This window comes from Panthera onca, chromosome B3, assembly GCF_046562875.1.
Source record: "Panthera onca isolate mPanOnc1 chromosome B3, mPanOnc1 haplotype 2, whole genome shotgun sequence".
Classification (NCBI taxonomy): domain Eukaryota; kingdom Metazoa; phylum Chordata; class Mammalia; order Carnivora; family Felidae; genus Panthera; species Panthera onca.
This window is the reverse complement of record NC_138344.1, coordinates 16010546-16030518: the sequence shown is the minus strand read 5'-3', so window position 1 is coordinate 16030518 and position 19973 is coordinate 16010546.

The window sequence follows — 19973 nt, the reverse complement described above, 5'->3', positions numbered from 1 at the left end:
TACTACGGGCAGGGGCAGGTGAAAGGGGATGGTTGCCCTAGGAGGATGGTGGTGGACCTATAAACAATCAAATATCAAAACAATGGATGGCCAGTTCTCAACCCTATTTTCCAATTTATTCCAACAGCTCCATAGGGTCCTAGACTGGAAAGCCACCTGAGCTTTCTGCTTAAAAGTGTGCTTTTCTAAAGGCCACTTAGTGATTTATTAAGAGTTAATCCACGAGATTCTTTCCAAGTTGAAACATTTGGTGATGCCGCGCTTTCCCTGAGCTATAGAGCACTCACCCGCGGAGGCAAGGCTGAGGGTCGAAAGGAAGAGAAACCTATTAAACCAGATCCACTGTTAATGACTCAATGAAAATAGTGACAAGTACACACCAGTCCTAAATAAATATTGGTGATTAATGCTGCTGTTCATTAGTAATAATGCTAAGGACCTAGTTGAGGACATCCATCGCTTAGGTGTTGTGCGATCACTTAAAAACAAACTCAACAGCTCTTTTCTGAAGCACAGTGTTATGGGTTGACTTGTGTTCTCCCTCAGAAAAATCATATGATGTAGTCCTCCCCCCATCATCTCAGACGGAGACATCATTTGGAAATCGGATCATTGCTGATGTAATTTATTAAGATATGGTCATATCAGAGAAGGGTGGATTAATCCAATATGACCAATGCCCTAATCAAATGGGGGAATTTGGACACAGACATGCACACAGATAGGAGGCCATGTGAAGATGAAAGCAAAGATCAGGGCGATGCATCTCCAAGCCAAGGAATGCCAAAAATGGCCAGCAAACCACCAGAAGCCAGATGAGAGTCTTAGAACACATTCTTCTTCACAACCCTCGGAGGGGACCAGTCCCGCTACCATCATGATTTTGGACTTTGGGCCTCCAGAAGTATGAGAGAATACATGTATGTTTCCTAGTTGCTCGGTTGTGGTACTTTGCAATGAGAGCCCTAGCAAACTAATACACACAAAAAGATGAAATTAGAGTTCCTAAGCTTGTATAATCTATGCGGGTTCCTCAAAAACTTAAAAATAGAGCTATCTTACAACCAGCAATCGCCCTACTGGGTATTTATCCAAAGGCTACAAAAGATGCTGACTTGAAGGGACACATGCACCCCCATGTTTATAGCAGCACTATCAACAATAGCCAAATTATGGAAAGAGCCCAAATGTCCATCGAATGATGAATGGGTATCGAATGATGAATTCATCGAATGATGAATAAATGATGAATGAATCGAAGGAGATGTGGTATATATATATATATATATATATATTTTTCAACGTTTTTTTTTTTTTTTTTTTTTTTTATTTTTGGGACAGAGAGAGACAGAGCATGAACGGGGGAGGGGCAGAGAGAGAGGGAGACACAGAATCGGAAACAGGCTCCAGGCTCCGAGCCATCGGCCCAGAGCCTGACGCGGGGCTCGAACTCACGGACCTCACGGACCGCGAGATCGTGACCTGGCTGAAGTCGGAGGCTTAACCGACTGCGCCACCCAGGCGCCCCTATATATATATATATATATATATATATATATATATATATACATACACACACACACACCATATATAATATATATAATCAAAAAGTTATAAATATAATATAATATAATATAATACATATATATGTATATATATTTATGTAATCAAAAAGAATGAAATCTTGCCATTTGGAACAATCTGGAAGGTACTCGAGTGTATTATGCTAAGTGAAATAAGTCAGTCAGAGAAAGATAAATATGATTTCATATGATTTCACTCATATGTGGAATTTAAGAAACATAACAGATGAACATAGGGGAAGGGAAGGAAAAATAAGATAAAAACAGAGAGGGAGGCAAACCCTCAAAGACTCTTAACTACAGAGGATGAACTAGGGTTTCTGGAGAGGTATGAGGTAGGGGGATGGACTAAATGGGTGATGGGCATTAAGGAGGGCACTTGCTGGGGTGAGCCCTGGGTGTTGTATGTAAGTGATGAAACACTGAATTCTACACCTCAAACCGATACCACACTGTATGTTAACTAACTTGAATGTAAATAAACACATTTTAAACAGATGATCATACAAATACCACAATAAATTTGAAGATGGCCACTAACTCTTCCAGAAAAAGGTATATGTTTAAGATATACATACAGAATGTCCAGTCCACTAACTGCAGTCTAGAGTTTGAAAATTGTTCCTTCGGGGAATGTTTTTTGGACTGTTTTGCTTCCTTCTTCCCCTCATGTAATGTAACTCAATATTAGGTCCCACAAAATTACCACTCCAATACGTCTCTCACATTGATAGCAAGGCACGCTTTCCGACCTCAGTTTCCTTATCTCTAAATTAAACACGCACTGGAAAACATGCCTTAGAGTTTGTGTCAGGACTGAGTGAGAACAAAACCTGTAAAGTGTTTAGTCCAGTTCCTTGCACAGAGTAAGTGCCCAGTAGAATTTATCGAGTTTTTTTCTCAAGTCAGAAAATATTTGTACCCCCTCAATTTGCAACTTGCTACCCATTGTCTGAGATGGTTTCCTTGTTTTCTTTGTTGGTTAAGCTCCATCTTTCCAAGTAGATCCTATTTCAAACAGATCTGTTCTCCAAAGAGATCACTTTGGGAAGGGAAGGATCATGGGTTTGTATTCTGCGTTTCTTCCTCATTCTTTGCAAAGTCCAGCATAATTGTCAACACACAGTGTATGATAATTGATATATGATGAATGAGGAGACTGTTGGGAAAGGTAGATTTGACACACACACACACACACACACACACACACACACAGACACGCACGCACGCATGCAAAGTCTAACTATCCCAGATGGTTTAAGAATCACTTTGGAGACTGATATATAGAAATATTCTTAATTTTGAAGTTTCGAGGTGCACAGAAACAAACAAGCAAACAACTTTGGGCTTTGTAGTCAGTCAGTCTCAAATCCTCTTTCTGCCACAAATCTTCTCTGAGGACTTGGAAGTGATTTAACCTTCCTAAACTTCAACAAGCTTATTTGTAACATGTTGGCTCTGTCGTGAAGATAGAGAAAATACATGTAAAGAACTTTGTAGAGTACCTGATGTTTAATGGGGGCTCAGTAACATAATTGCTCTGTACTCATTCTCCATGCTGGAACCCCAAGGAAATTAGATAGATGGAAAGATAGATAGATAGATAGATAGATATACAGACAGACAGACAGACTTCCACAAAGTTGGCTTACGTGATTGTGGGTGGGAGTGTGGGATAAGCATGTTTGAAATTCATGGGGCAGGCTTCTCAGTAAGAGAAGATAATGAACGGGCTGGAAATGTGGGCACGGGACAAAGTTGCTCCCTCCCCTTCCATCCTTATAGCATTGTTTAGTCAAGTTGACCAATCAAGTACCCTCATGCAGAGAAAAAGCAACTTTTGAATAGAAGAAACTGCTTCTCCTCTTTACCTCTGTCATGGTAGTGATCAGCCCAGATGGATGAAAGAGTTGCCCAATGCAAGTTCTGCACCTGCTTCCAAATGTCTCATCCTATAGGCATAGCCTTTGTTTGCTTTCTCTACATATCTGAGCTTTCCTCTTTTTTAAAGTTTATTTATTTATTTTGAGAGGGAGAGAGAGACAGAGAGTGAGTGTGAGAGCAGGTAGGGGCAGAAAGTGAGGGAGAGAGAGAATCCTAAGCAGGCCCCACACTGTCAGCATGGAACCTGATGCAGGGCTTGAACCCATGCATGAATTGTGAGATCATGACCTAAGCAAGTCAAGAGTTGGACACTTAACTGACTGAGACAGGTGCCCGTAAGTTTTTCTTTTTTTAAAAAAATTAATATTTATTTATTTATTGGGGTGTAGGGACAGAGAGAGAGGAAGACACAGAATCTGAAGCAAGCTCCAGGCTCTGAGCTGACAGCACAGAGCCCAAGACGGGGCTTGAACTCACAAACTCTAAGATCATGACCTTAGCCCAAGTTGGATGGTTAACTTATTTAGCAACCCAGGTACCCCTGAGCTTTTCTTTTTAATCAGGGTAATGCAGGCACACAATTAAGAAATAAAATTATACAAAAATCATCATGCAAAGCAGTGAAGAAGGAATGAGAGGAAAGAGAAGGAAGTTATAGGACAGGTATAGAAAGCATGTAGATACAAAGGTACAAAATGTTACTTCTCACTTTCCCATCAGGGGCTACAAAATGGAACCATCTACAGACTTTTTTTTCCCTACTTTAAAGAGATCAATGAGTCTCAACCAAACCAAATATTTGGTTGTCTTTTTTCCTGGTGGGTCAACACACAATTGTGGCTTGCTTATGAATTTCCAGGAAAAAAAATTAGATTTCGATATTAAGTCTAGAAATAAGAAAGCTTCGCTAGGAATGAAAGGCACTGTGATTGCAGAGAGCAAAAGTTGAAAACTTAAACGCATGAAGAGAAATAAAAGGGGACAGTGAGAGAAGTCAGACGTGGAAGAACTGAATCCCAGCTCAAAGTGGCAAATCTCCATCCCTGGTTGTACAAACAGAAGTCGAGCAGGAGGAGATCTCTTAGCACAGGTGAGAGATTGTAACAGATTTCTGGAAGACGGAAAGCAGGTGGGGTATGCCGAGGGAGGGATGAAGGCTGTAGAGATATCCAAGATTGAGAATTTGTGCAGAAAGTTCCGCAGCTAAACAAGGAGCCTGTCCTTTCAGCCAAACCCAGAGCACCGCCAACCTCAGGGTTGAGGGTTCCCTTATGTAAGGATTAGAGTTTGGTCTCAAAAAACGAAATTGAAAGCTGACTACACAAGAAATAGGCCAGGGGTGCCACAATTCACCTTTTGCACATACCAGGTACTGATGAGCCACAGGCCTTTTGACATTTGCCACTCAGGGGGTTTACCTGAAGAATTTAAATGAGCCACTTCAGGAGAATTTGGACTTCCTATGAGAGCTTTAAGGCCTCAGAGTTAAGCTTAGTGCTTCCCCTTCTGGCCTTGGGAGACCCCCGGGGGAAATGAATGGCTGGTCTTCTCTGACCTGGACAAAGGGAAATTTTTGACTGTCCCTATGCATCAGACTACCAGCCAGCCTTCCATCTAGGGAGCAAGATGAGAGAATAGGAAACTCACCGCCATTTTTCTAAACCATCAACCAAGCCCTTGACTCGCAAACATGCTATTCCCCACCATTCTCGAATGTAAATCACCTCCAGGTTAGGGACAACTTGGCTCACATCTGTCTATCCCCAGTATCCAGCACAGGGCTGGGCAAAGACAAAAATATGAACCTTCATCTATTCCTAGAAAGGCCGTATGCTTCCCACAGGACGCCCATTGCACCATCAAATCTTTCTTTTGTCTTTTTAAAAATATGGTTGTTGTCCGTCCATCCATTCATTTTAAAAAGTATTGATCACCTACTACTGCCAAGCGCCTTTCTGCAGACAGTGACCAGAACTTCCATTTTAATATCAATCTATTGTCAAAGCATTTTCTGGATGACAAAGGAAAGTCTCATGATTTGAAATAAAATACGTCCTTATTTTCACTTAAAGTTGTTTACGTGTAACAAGGAAGAACGTGATGATGGTAGCTATTACTCTTTTACGTGGGCCAAGCATTTCTTTCTTTCTTCTGGCTTTCAACCTCTGGCATTTCGTATGAGGATGATTCTTTGTGTCCAAGAGAGAAAGCATGGGAAAATAAAGTACAGTTTTGAATTAAGACATATTATCACAAAGGAATGATCGGAAAGTAATGAAGGCTTCGACATCAAAGATGCCATGATCTTTGCAAACGGCATTAAAAAATACACACACAAAAAAATGCCCAAATGAACAATGGATCCCTGCTGTTTTCACTCCCTACTTAACGATTTTAGAAAGCTGTGTCATATTTTTTTCTTACGTTAGTACTTTAGGTCTCAAAGTCCACTGTTATTCAAAAGGTGAGAACAGATGGTCAGATATTTCTGATATTTTATCTTGCAACTTACCAAGAAAATATAGGAGGAAAAAACAAATCAGAGGAACAACAAAATATGCTTGGTTGGATAGAAAATCCTTAGTCACTGAGATCCATTTCTAATAGTGATCTGAGCAATACAGACGCATATGGCATCCTTGACTTTGCAAAGCTAGTGCCTCAGAATAAGGTTTAAGAACAAGGAAGGGACAGGGAACAGACAGGTAAACCTGGGACCCCAAATTGGTGGCACTTGCCTGCTGGCATTCTGTGTTTGGGTGACAACACGGAAACAGTCTCCTGTGAGTGTCTGCAAACACAAGTTTGCAAGCATGTGCATTTAGAACAGAACTCAGTTTATCTTTGATTGTATTCAAGCCAAATGGGAGATTCGTTTTAAAGTAAAGCGGACCTGGGGTGCCCGGGGTGGGGGGGGGTGGGGGGCTCTGTCGGTTTAGCGCCTTGGAGTCTTGATTTGGCTCAAGTCATGATCTCAGTGGTTTGTGAGTTTGAGCCCTGCATCTGGCTCTGTGGTGACAGTTCGGAGCCTGCTTAGGATCCTCTCTCTCTCTCTCTCTCTCTCTCTCTCTCTCTGCCTCTTCCCTGCTTGCTCTTTCTCTCTCTCAAAATAAATTAAAAAATTAAAAAGTAAATAAAGTAAAGTGGACCCATATTGGTAGTCTTTTCAAGTGCCTGGAAAGAAAATATATACATCTTCTCCGGACTAATAAACATTGTTTTGATTCTAAAAATAGTTAAGGTCTAATTAGCATATAATAAATCACACATATTTAATACATTCAAATGGTAAGTTTTGCTATATGCTTATTATACTTGTGAAGCCATGATTGCATGACCTCTGTAATTTCTCTGTGCTGTCCCTTCCCACCCCTCTGCTTCCTGGCCCTAGACAACGAATAATCTGTTTCTGTCACTATACAGAAGTTTGCATTTTCTTGTATTTCCTATAAATGGAGTAATACAGTACACGTTGAGTTTTATTTTGTCTGTCTTCTCTCACTCTGTATAATTATTTTGAGATTCATCCATGTTGTTGTAACAGTAGTTCATTTCTTTCCATATTAAGAAGTGAAGAATGAAACTGTCTTTATTCCCAGAAGACATTATCATTTATGTGTAAATTCCAATGGAATCCACTAGAATAGCAAATGAGTTTAGGAAGATTGTAGAATGTACAGAAATCAAGTGTATTTTTATATCCTAGCAAGAAAAATCGGAAGTCAAAATAAAGACAATACCCCTTGCAATAGCATAAAAATGAGAAAACATAGGTATAGATATGACAAAAGATGGGAAAAACCTATATAATGAAAACGAGAAAACATGGCTGAGATGAATTAATGAAGACATAAATAAATGGAAAGATATATTGCGAGTATGTTGAAAATTCAGTATACTTAAGATAACAATATGCTACAAATCAATCTATAGATGCAGGACCCATCTCACATTTCAGAGGACTTTTGTAGAACTTGTCAAGATGATTCCAAAATTCATATAAAAATTCATAATAATTAGAAGAGTCAAGACCAAAAGTGGAGAAATGATACTACCTGATTTCATAATTTATATAGTCGCAGTAACCAATGCTGTAGTGTTGCTATAAAGATATGCAGATACATCAGTGGAACAGGATGCAGTACAGAAATAGTCCCCCAAATATAGTCCGCTATTTTTTTTTACAAGGCGCAAAGGCAATTTAGTGTAGAAAGAATTGGTTTTAATAAATGCTACTAGAATGGTTGAGTACCCATGAGCAAAAAATGAAACCAACTTCATACCTCACACTATATAAAAAAATTTACTCAAGATGGGTCATAAACTGAAATGGTCAGCCTAACCCCAGGAAATTCCTGGAATATAAGGGAAATCTTTGTGAAGTTGAGTTCGGTGAAGATTTTTTTAGCTACGAAATCAAAAATATGATATATAAAAAAATAAATTGATACATGGAACTTCACCTAAATTCAAGGCTTCTGCTTTTCAACAGACTACCCATACGTTGTCTTGGAGATGATATGGCACAACTGGAATTCTCATATGCTGCCAGTGGGAATGTAAAATATTGTAAGTATTTTGAAAGTCACATCGGGACCTTTTTAAAAAGTAAAGAACCCTGTGTTTTACCATGTGATTCAACCAGTCCTTTCTTGGTGTAACCAGAGTCATGAAAGCGTCCATCCACTCAAACACTTTTACGTAGATGTTCGTACCATAATTGTTATTCGAAGCTCCGTTAGGAGTGTATTAAAAATTGTGCTATACCCATACAACGGAATGCTACACAGCAATAAAAAGGAATGGGCTATGGGTACGTGCAATGACACAGATGACTCTCACGAGAATTTTTCTGAGCAAAAGAAACCGGACCCAGAGTACCCACTGTAGCATTTAATTTATATAAAACTCTAGAAAAGGCAAACCAATCTATAGCGACAGAATGGAGACCAGAGGTTGCCTGGATGAGCAAGGGGCAGAAGGGAACTCTCGGCTAGTGAACATGTTCCTTGTCTTGGCTGCAGTGATCGTTTCGCATTTCACAGGTGATCATTTTATTGTTTCACAGGTGTACATATATAACAAAACTTAAAACATGGCACATTTCCAGTATGTGCAGTTTGTTGTATGTTAATTACTGCCTTTCAATAAAGCTACGAAAACATCCAAGACGGTAATGGTAACAATAGTAGAGTAAACAAGAAACAAACATGGCGCCAAGGTAGCCGGGCACACGGAAGCACGCTCTCCGTGATTTCCTGTACGTGGAGTTCTTGAGTGGGCAAAACGAATCTAAGGTGAAGGGGGTTAGAATAGTGCCTCCTTCTGGGCATGGGAGGGAGGATTGGGAAAGGACAGGTGGGGAACTTCTCAGGGCAGAATGTCTCTCAAACTTGATCTGAATTATATGTATATAAGTATATATATATATATAAAACTATATATATAACTATATATATAACTATATATATAACTATATATATAACTATATATATAACTATATATATAACTATATAACTATATAACTATATAACTATATATATATAACTATATATATATAACTATATAGTTATATAGTTATATAGTTATATATATATATTATGTATCTTGGAGACGATCGTTTTCAGTAGCATTAAGGTACAATACAATGGAATGGAACACAAAAAAAATTGGACTTTGCAAACTATTATCTGTGAAACATTGATGCTTCCTGCCACTCTCTCTCTTACCCTGGAGATTTTGAGGCAATTAGCATTTCAGAGGCTCTGAGGATTTTTGCAATATAGGAACTTGCTTAACTTTGTTTTAAACCAGCTTTTCTAAGACTTACTGGACCACCGAGACGTTTTGTTTTTTTTTTTCTTATTTAACACTTTTAAACATCTGATGGAACAAGTGTTCCGAAGGGATGTATTTTAGGAAACGCTAAACAAGCCAATTAAAAATATACTGTTTAGAATCTCTGGAGGTTTAGAGAGGTTAATTGTTTTTGTCGGAACTCACACTGCCAGCACAGGACAGAGAGGCAGGATTAGAAACACAGGGCTGTCTGACTCAAAGGCCAACCCTTCTTCCTCCAATCCTCACCTACCTGCCCTGCGCCTCGGTTTTCTCATCTATAGAATGAGAGGGATGAGCCCAGATGAAATGTGAGGTACCAAACAGCACCCACCTTTTCCATTTGTGTTCTGGGGGTGGCTTGATGAAACTTTCTGAACATCAGGTTCTTTGAAATGAGAATTATATATACCTTAACTAAAATGAGTATCAAACAAAATAGCTTCTATAAAACACCTAATGCTTCTCTTCTCACTTTTTAATCTAAAGACTAACCAGGTAAAAATAAGAGATATTTTAGGAACTGGCACGGCTCACATTTCTGTTGCTGTTTCGACCATTTTGTGGGTGAAAGATTGGGATTCTGTCAATGAACACCAGACGGGGCACACAGGTAGGTTCATGAACTATCCTACTTCACCCGTTCAACTTTAAAAAATAGGAACCATTTTAGTTTCAATATTTTGTGTACCTATTAATGAGGAGAAGAGACATCACTTATGGTATAATATGCCTGATATTATTGCCTGATAATTCATGGCTGTAAAAACTATTGTTTTATTTAATCTTTATAAAATTCCAAGGGGAAATTATCCCCATTTGTGCATTGGGAAAATAAATTCCAGAGTATTTAATCAATGACTGGAAGGAGGTATTTGGAGGTATTAAGAAGAGAAACCAGGGGCGCCTGGGTGGCTCAGTTGGTTAAGCATCCGAATTTGGCTCAGGTTGTGATCTCCTCTCAATTTGGGAGTTCGAGCTCCGCATGGGGTTTTCTGCTGTCAGCATGGGGTCCTCTGTCCCCGCTTCTCCATACCCCTACCCTGCTTGTGCTCTCTCTCTCTCTCTCTCTCTAAAATAAATAAACATTAAAGAAAAAAAGGTGCTATGGACCAGGGATCTGTCAAGGCTTACTGTCTTACCGTCTATCTCATAGAGAAGAACAGAACTCATGTAGGGCGCCTCTGAAGGTTTGGAAAAAACAGTGTTTTTTTGTTACAATTGCCATTTAGCAACTTATTAGGCACTTTCCTAATTCCTCTTTGAGAAAAATAAGTATAAAATCAATCATTTCAATATGGAAATACCGAAAGTGGAATTAAAAAAAAAACAAACAGAAAATGTCCCGCCCCCAATAAAATCCAAAAAAGCCAGATGACCTTTTCCTTGAAGATCATGGAAAATAACATTATTGTATCATGTCCTTCCGAATTAGCAAGAAATAAAGATATGCTTATAACATTCTAATTCATAATGCAAAACACATTTGTTATGAGAGACCAACATGTGACATGCACATAATCTTCACTGCATGAATAACCAGATGTTATCAATTGGAATACTTTTAAAGGATTGCTCTGCAAACGCCAACTTTATATACAAATTAGCCGATAACATTTACTAGCCATTTAGTCATAAACAAACTCATGTTTTCGAGTGTCTTCTATATTTTTTGCTTTGCAGTAGATGGACACAGGAAGTGATGCCTGACTCACTCTTATGTAACATAGTGATACTTTAAAGGGCATTAAAAAAACAGAAAAATCTGCAGGATTATTAAATACAGCAAATGGGATTTAAAAAGAACAGAGTAAACTAAAATAATAAAATGTCAATAAATTCAAGGGGCCATGATGAAAATACTCTCCTCCATCCAGTCCTTGTGGACCAGTCTAGTTTCCCCCAGTGTTATGTCCCCTGACTATCTATTCATGCTAAACTCATGTGAGTATTGTGCAATTTTTTACCCACCTCTGATTTTCTTTAATATATTGTTATATGATTTTAAGTATGTCTACTTTTTGGTTTCCATAACTTTTTCTTTTCATATATATATATATATATACACATACACACATATGTGTATGTGTATATATAAACATACATATATGCATACATGTACATACATATATATGTATATACATGTATATATATGTATACATATATATGTACATATACATATACATGCATATGTATATGCATATATACATACACATACATATACATATACATACACACACATATATACATATATACTATATATACATATATACTATATATACATATATACATATATATGTATGTGTATATACATATATGTGTATATATTTGTATATATGTGTATATACATATATATGTGTATATGTGTATATATGTGTGTGTGTGTTTGTGTGTGTGTATATATATATATATATACATATATATATATATATATATATATGTTTATTTATTTATTTAGGGAGAGAGAGAGTACAGGCAGGGGAGGGGCAGAGAAAGATAGAGGGAGAGAGAGAGTATCTGACGCAGGCTCAGCAGGCTCCATGATGCAGGGCTTGAACTCACAAATGGTGAGATCATGACCTAAGCAAAAATCAAGAGTTGGACGCTTAACCGACTGAGCCACCCAGGCGCCCGCCCCAGTTGTGTGTATTGTTAAAAAGTGGGCAGAAAATACAGGACTCGACCTAAGAATTTGTTGACCTAAGCACTTCTTCCTTAAATATTTGCTGAGAATCCTCTAGGTGCAGGCACCAAATTAGATGCTAGGTTAAGGAAATGCCTCTTTAGTCGGGTAAAACTGAGCATTGGTGCCAAAGATCAGCAGGCCCACCAGTTCTCTTCAAGAATACACCACGTGAGGGCTGCCTGGGTGGCTCAGTCGGTCGGGCGTCTGTCTTCGTCTCAGGTCATGATCTAACGGTTCGTGAGTTCGAATCCCACGTCGGTCTCTGTGCTGACAACTCAGAGCCTGGAGCCTGCTTCTGATTCTGTGTCTCCCTCTCTCTCTGCCCCTCCCCTGCTTGTGCTCTGTCTCCCTTTCTCAAAATATAAAATAAACATTAAAAAAATTTTAAAAAAGAATACGCCAGGTGAATTGATGAAATGCCTCTATTTTTGAAATCGCAAACCATACGGTATCTTGAATCATGCCTAGGTGTTCGTGTAACCATTTTATTTGGCATAGACTGCATAATATTAGTAGCTTGCATAATCTTGGAGAGATTAGTACACTTCAATATATACTTATCTCATTTGATCTTATTTAAGTTCTAGCTTTCCACAGCATACTGTCTCAAAAGTGTTCCTTCCTTCCTTTTTCCTCCTTCTTCTCTCCCTGCCTCCTTCTTTTCTTGCTTTCTCCCTGTCTAGAACATACACGCGAAGTAAGCAGTTTACCATCTAGAGGGCAAATAAAATAACAACACTGATGTGGCTGAATGCTCTTATTTCAGAATTACAGGAAGTTGAGAAAATATGAAATAAAGGTAAGGAGGAGGAAAAAAATCACTCTAATCAAAGCTGTATTGTCGAGATTTGGTAGGCTTATTGTTATATGAATAGTGTAGGCAATACTTGGTTGGCTACCATTTTTTTACATTCAATGGTCCATGGGTTCTGATAAGAAACAAAGTTTCCAGGAGGACAATGGTCTTCAATAACAGATAGGAGGGGATGGTGATCTGACCTAAGATACCTAGCTTTCCAAGCAGAACTGACTGGCCGGCGGGCTGGGTTATCCTAAGCCACGTATCGATCCAAAGTTCTGATTTCTCAAGCTTCTTACAAAGAACAAGACCAGGACACGTTAAAGTGCTAAAGCTGAAGGAAGACTTGCTGATGAGAAACAAATGATTCTGCCATTAGCATTGATTGCTAATTGATTAAAAAGAGAGTAAGTGCGAACCTACACAATCAGTTCAGACAAGAGACACATTGACTGATGGTGGCAAAATGTCTGCTTTAATCTTGTTCTACAAGATGCTTCTCAGGAAGGGGTATTCAGGCCAGGGGACCTGGATGCTTTAGTGTAAAGAGAGACTCATGGAAGGAATCTAGACATGAGAAATACCAAATAGAAATTTTGTTTTATAGACATAGAGCTGAGTGTTCTTCCTTGTGGAACGATATTAATTATTAGACCCACACCAAGCTGTTTAGGTGATTAGCAGTTTCTGAAAATTGCCTCATGGCCATGAACTAAACCCTGACACTGGAGAATCTGATATGACAAGGCCATATAGAGCTGAAGAAGGAAATCTTCAGCTTCGTCAGGTGAGTGGGCTCAGCAATGGGTCTGGAGTTGGAAGGCAGGACCTGGCATTTTGTGGTATCATCTTGCTCCGAATAAGAGAAAGAAACACAGCAAACATTTGTGTCATGAGAAAAGTATGCGAGTTAATGTTCTCTTTTGCATTCAGGAGAGAAAAATGACAGATTTCTTCCTCCTGCTCTAGAACACACGGCACTTAGTTGTGAAAGACCAAGGAAAAAAGGGATGCCACCAGCTTCTAGTGGAGAGCGTTATTTTTTTTAAAGAGTGAGACATTTTGGGGTGTCTGGGTGGCTCAGTCAGTTAAGCATACTGCTCAGCTCAGGTCATGATCTCACGGCTCATGAGTTCGAGCCCCCCGTCAGGCTCTGTGGCTGACAGCTCAGAGCCTGCTTCTGATTCTGTGTCTCCCTTTCTCTCTCCCCCTTCCCCACTCATGCTCTGCCTCTCCCTCTCTCTCAAAAATAAATAAAAACATTAAAAAAAAATTTAAAGAGGGTGACATTTTGTTAAATGGCCATCAATAAAGAAATGGTTAGATTATGGTAAAGAGACAAAGTGAAGTGCATATAAAGAACGGGGTATTTATATTCTTACAGATGCAGAGACGTACAATTGCAAACAGAGAAGTGCAACATAACTTCCCTTTATAAAAAGATACACCCGGGGACCTGGGCGGTTCAGTCTGTCAAGTGTCTGACTCTTGGTTTCAGCTCAGGTCATGATGTCATAGTTCATAGGATTGAGCCCCGAGTCAGGCTCTGCACAGTTAGTGCAGCTTGGAATTCTCTCTTTCCCTCTCTCTGTCCCTCCCACACTCACAATCTCTCTCTCTTTCTCTCAAAATAAATAAGTAAACTTTAAAAAAGTACACACACAGATATTCACCTATAAGTATATAGAGATGTCTGTAAATAAATAGGAACAAGTCAGGAGCACTAAATCTATTAGGTGCTAAGTGGAAGATAAGAATGGTTCTGGTGGTTGGGGAATTCCACATTGTAGTTTCTCTGTGTGTGTGTGTGTGTGTGTGTGTGTTTCCAGAAAGCCACTAGAGTCAGTCATCTTTCAGTTAATTGTATAATAGAATATTTTGAAATTGGAGTGTTTTGATATAAAATCCTAAGTGAAAATTAAGTGCTATGAACTCTAAACTCACTTTTGATTTAAGGGAAGCTATTTCCTGGTAAAGGGTAACAACATGAGACCTAAAAGCGTTTTGAATGAACGCTAATGATCGTGTAGGATTTCTTGTGGCTGTTGCTCTCTTGGTCAATCGCGTCTAAGGTTTCTTCTCTGTCAAGAAGAAGAACATTTCTCAAACATTTGCAATTTTAAATCAAGTTGCACATATCAATGTGAGATCAGCTTATAAATGGAGTCTAAATTCATTTCGTTTTTTATGTTTATTTATTTATTTGTTTGTTTATTTATTTAGGGAGAACACGAGCCGGGGTGGGCAGAGAGAGAGAGAGAGGGAGAGAGAGAATCCCAAGCAGGGTCCACGCTGTCAGCACAGAGCCCAACCTGGGACTGTCTCGGGAACCATGAGATCGTGACCCAAAGGCGAAATCAAGCCTAACGACGGACCCACCCAGGTGCCCCTCATTTCTTTTTAGATTGAAGGCAAAATGCATCCCAGATAATAGGTGTGAATCGGGTATCATTGAGATCATAATATTTTATCCTAGTTCTTTGTGCAGCATCTGGCTCTGGATAGCATGCCCACAATGTAGGACTTCTAATAGTATTTGAATAAAACCAACATGTGATATTGATTTGCTCCCTAATCCCCAAACGGCCGTCCATTTTCCAACCATCTTCACTCCAGTCTCTCCTGGGATAGAACCACTCAACTCCACCCCTAACTGTAGCTCTCCCTGTCCTCTTCCTCCATCCTCCAGCTACTGTATCTGACCTCAGTCCTGATGGCACCAGCGCGACCTGGACCGCGGCGGATTCTTGAAGCAGAACGCAACTGGGTGCACAGCCTCAATGGCCTTTCATGGGTCAGCCTAGCAGAACTGGAAATAAGATGCCCAGCACGCCTTCTTGCTATGGTTTGGGTTCGGATTGGCCACAGAGACGTTGCTCACGATGGGGAAGGTGGAGCGGAACGGTGGGCAGCGTGCTCAGAAAGTTGGAGGCAGGGGCGCCTGGGTGGCTCAGTCGGCTAAGCGTCCGACTTCGGCTCAGGTCATGATCTCGCGGTCCGTGAGTTCGAGCCCCGCGTCGGGCTCTGTGCTGAGAGCTCAGAGCCTGGAGCCTGTTTTGGATTCTGTGTCTCCCTCTCTCTCTGACCCTCCCCCATTCATGCTCTGTCTCTCTCTGTCTCAAAAGTAAATAAACGTTAAAAAAAATTGGAAAAAAAAAAAGCAAGTTGGAGGCAGGCTCTGGGCACCACCGCGGGGTTTGTGTGTGCTCTTGCGGTCCTGACGGCTCGCCTATCCGCTCCAACTCACCCTGTACCTCTTCCTTCAGGTGCTTCAGGTCTTAGGTCAAGTCCATGTACCCATACGTGGCCAAAGCTGTCAGCTCCTTCTGTAGATCACTGGTGCTAACTAGGCTGCAGGCAGTGAGGCTGTAACAGAATCGGTTTGTTCCTTGTGGGGACCCATTGGTCCTCATAGGTTCCAGTCTTTCCCCATCCATTTCCTCATCCGTTGCCCTTGCCCACCCCCCCTACTTTCTACCCAGCGTTGCTTCCCACTCACCAGCTCTGCCGACCTACAGTGAACTCCACGCTCACCTCTGCGTGCTCGTTCTCTTACTGAACCCTACGGAATACAATGGCACCACCATTTCTCCAGTATCTGGCAAGTCAGGAAGGTCCAAGCACAGACACAGGAGCCCTTGGAACTAGAGCTGCTCCATTATTGACAGAAGTGATTTTCACTGTGTTTATGAGCATTTGACCCAAGCGGTGGAGCATCTCTGAGAATTCAGAACACTTACAACCCAGCTTTGCACACTGAGCAAAATCTTTTTTTTTTTAAGTTTATTTATTTTGAGAGAGAGGAAGAGAGAGCACGAGGGAGGAGGGGCAGAGAGAGAGAGAGAGGAAGAGAGAATCCCAAGCAGGCTCCGCACTGTCAGTGCAGAGCCTGACACAGGGCTCGATCCCACAGACCACAACAAGACCGTGACCAGAGCTGAAATCAAGAGTCGGACACTTAGCCGACTGAGCCTCCCAGACGCCCCCCCCCCGCCCAGGAAAATCTTTTTAAGCACGTTCTTATGGGAAAGAAAAGTTTGGCCTCCCCCCTCCCTTCTTGGATGGAAAAATATTTGAAACACAGAACTGCATATAATATTCTGCCTGTGTTGCTGGAGTTCTAACGGTGCTCACCTGTAACGTTTCTATCGTTCCCAAACTTTCAGGTTTCTGCTGGTGATTGGCGAGGAACAGATTGCACTTTCCTGAACTGAAATCTAATGAATGCCACAAAGTGAAAATAAACTAGAGACATTTGAAAAAAAAAAAAAAAGAAGAAGAAAAAAAAGAAAACTCACTTCAAGAAATCTAAGCATTTTCCCTCCCCCCCCAACCCTTCCACTTGCAGCCAACTAAGCTCCCCCACATTCTGATCATCTCCCCGCACTGTGTCTGTGGTGGTGACAGCTGATTCATGTGTTCATTTGCATATCCCCCGGTGCCAGCAGCGGGATACAGAACGGGGCCTCCTGCTCTGCCAGCCGACACAGCACTGGCAAATCAGGGGCTGTCAGAAACAGCTGTCCATTAACGGAGTTTGTGGAAACAACCAGGAGCTGTTTGAAAATGCTAGGTGGTAGGATTTAATTGGAGTCGCAACTGCTCAAAATTAAGATTAAAAGGACCAGTCAGTCAATGCGGATTTCGTGACACCTTAAAAATAACGTTTCAGGTTTGATTAATGCTGCACCAACTTTGCACGTTTCTCTTCTGTGCCAATCGGGTGGATTTGCTTGCTGGTGGGTGATGCGGGGTTACACCCAGCCGTGAGAGCTCAAGGGTTCCCAAGGTCGGGTACCCTAGTCCCTATGAGGAGACCTTGTTAGTTTCAGAAAACAGGATTTTAATAGGAATCGTGGGCACAGCGAATAAGACAGAGCTTAGTGGGTCCTGGAGGAAGTGAGCCTGAAATTTTGGAGGCAGGTGTCGCTTCTCTTGGTCCATATTGTGAGTGCAACTCGGCCCTGAGCTGCCCCACCCCGGACCCCAAGCTCCCTTCAGCAGACATAGGAATTTACAAAGCACCATTGGCTTCCAGGCCCTCAGATGGGAGGAACAGAGAGTCTGGTCTCCGTGGCCCATTGGCTCCTCTCCTGATTATGCCAGAAAGGGTGTCAGATGTTGATGACATTGAAGTGGTGTTGATGGGGTGGGGGTTGGGGGGGGCAGGAATGACGAAGCCTAGAAATGGCTTCCCAAAAGCGTGCTTTCGTCTCCTGAAAAACCTCAACCTTCACATTTCATTAAGATCGGAAAATAATTCTAATACCCCAGAAATAGCTACTTATGATTTAGAACAGAATTCATCATCCAAAGCCCAAGTCTTTAACTATCTTACATTTATGATTGACCTCTTGGGTACTCATCAGTATTCTCATTTCCACATTGATGACACCTAGTGTCACCGGCTCAACTACAAATTCAACCCGGTTGTTTAGTTTCCTTCTTGACTCTGGCTGTGAAATGGATTGAATATTGCACCCCTCCCTGACACGTGTCCATTTTAATATTTATTTATTTCCTGAGAGGGAGAGAGTGAGAGACGGAGCATGAGTGGGAGAGGGGGCAGAGAGAGAGACGCACACACAGAATCCAAAGCAGGCTCCAGGCTCTGAGCTGTGAGCACAGAGCCCGACGCGGGGCTTGGACTCACGGACCATGAGATCGTAAGCTGAGCCAAAGTCGGACACTTAACCAACTGAGCCACCCAGGCGCCCCCCCCCCCAAACCATGTCGATTTTAGAGTCAGTTTAAAAGCGAGCATGGCACACGTAATTGTTAATGAAAACAAACATAGGAATCGTTTTTTGATAGGCCCTAAAATATTAAAAAAAAAACCGTTAAAAAGACATCAGAGCAGATCTAGCACAGGGGAAGGACAATACGCGTGAGGCGACAGTTGAGATAGGTAGCGCTCGGTAGCCAGAAGAGGAAGTGACAGCTGGTGGCTTAGTAAACAGATTTCAGTTTAGTATTTTCTGAACATTTTAATATGCTTCTCCACTGTAGCTTTTGTTCCCAACTCAATAACAAAGCCATTTTCTATTTGTTGCTTTGGAATATCAGATCAGTTAGAAAAGAGATATGGGAAAGATAGAAATCAGGTGTCATCAAAGCAAAAGATCATTAAGTATCTGGTGTGGTATTAAAGGGACGGGGGTGGGGGTGGGGAAGGTTGAGGGCAGGGCAGTTTCCCAAAAAGAGAGAGCATGAGAATGTTTGCAGATGGCAAGGCACCTACGGAGCCTCATGCCTCTGAGGCTTTTTTTTCGCCGTACAGGACATTCTCTCTTCCCAAGCGTCGTGTGTCCCCCAACTTCTACTCAACTGACCAAGAGATCCAGCTGATGGTAGTGGCTTCAAGGGATGGTGAAGAGTGAAACTGCCAATGGCATTGAAGGCATCACTATTAGCAGTCACACGAGCTTCGAAGCCGTGAGCTGGTGGAGGAGACAGTCCTATTGAGACCCATGGTCTGCGTGGCATGCAGGGCCCATCTCCAAGAAAAGCGCCAATTTGCATTTGTGGTAAAGACCTATTTGTAAATAGCAGTCTCATGGTGGCTGGTTCTTAATTGTTGCCAGCCCCGGGTAGGGGAGAAATATGATTGAGTCCCCTGTGCTGCTGACACTGCGTGGGGGAAGTGTCATAAGGCAAGCGGAACTGTTCTTGGAGTAGAAATGTTCCCCTGTGGCTTGAGAGAGGGAGAGAGAAACACTTCAGAACCCACCTTTTTTCCCTTTCAATTTTTAGCGAAATTAAGTTGCTCTCAAAAGACAGTATGGGGGCGCCTGGGTGGCTCAGGTCATGATCTCAAGGTCAGTGGGTTCAAGCCCCTGGGTGGGCTCTGTGCTGACAGCTCAGAGCCTGGAGCCTGCTTCGGATTCTGGGTCTCCCTCTCTCTCTCTCTGCTCCTCCCCTGCTTGTGCTCTGTCGCTCTCTCTCTCTCTCTCAAAAAGAAATAAACATTAAAAAAAATTAAAGAGAAAAAAGACAGTATGGCCACGGGGACCCATGCTAAGACCAAAGTCGACTGCCAATATTTCTGTGTCGTACAAAGATGTTGAGTGAAGTGGTTGTGGGGAAATCTTAGTTCAGTGTAAAAAGGAAAACTGAAATCGAGGACTGAGGAATTAAGCATCGCTTGGGAACTTAGCGTTTCTCTTCGCTGCGGAGAGAAGTG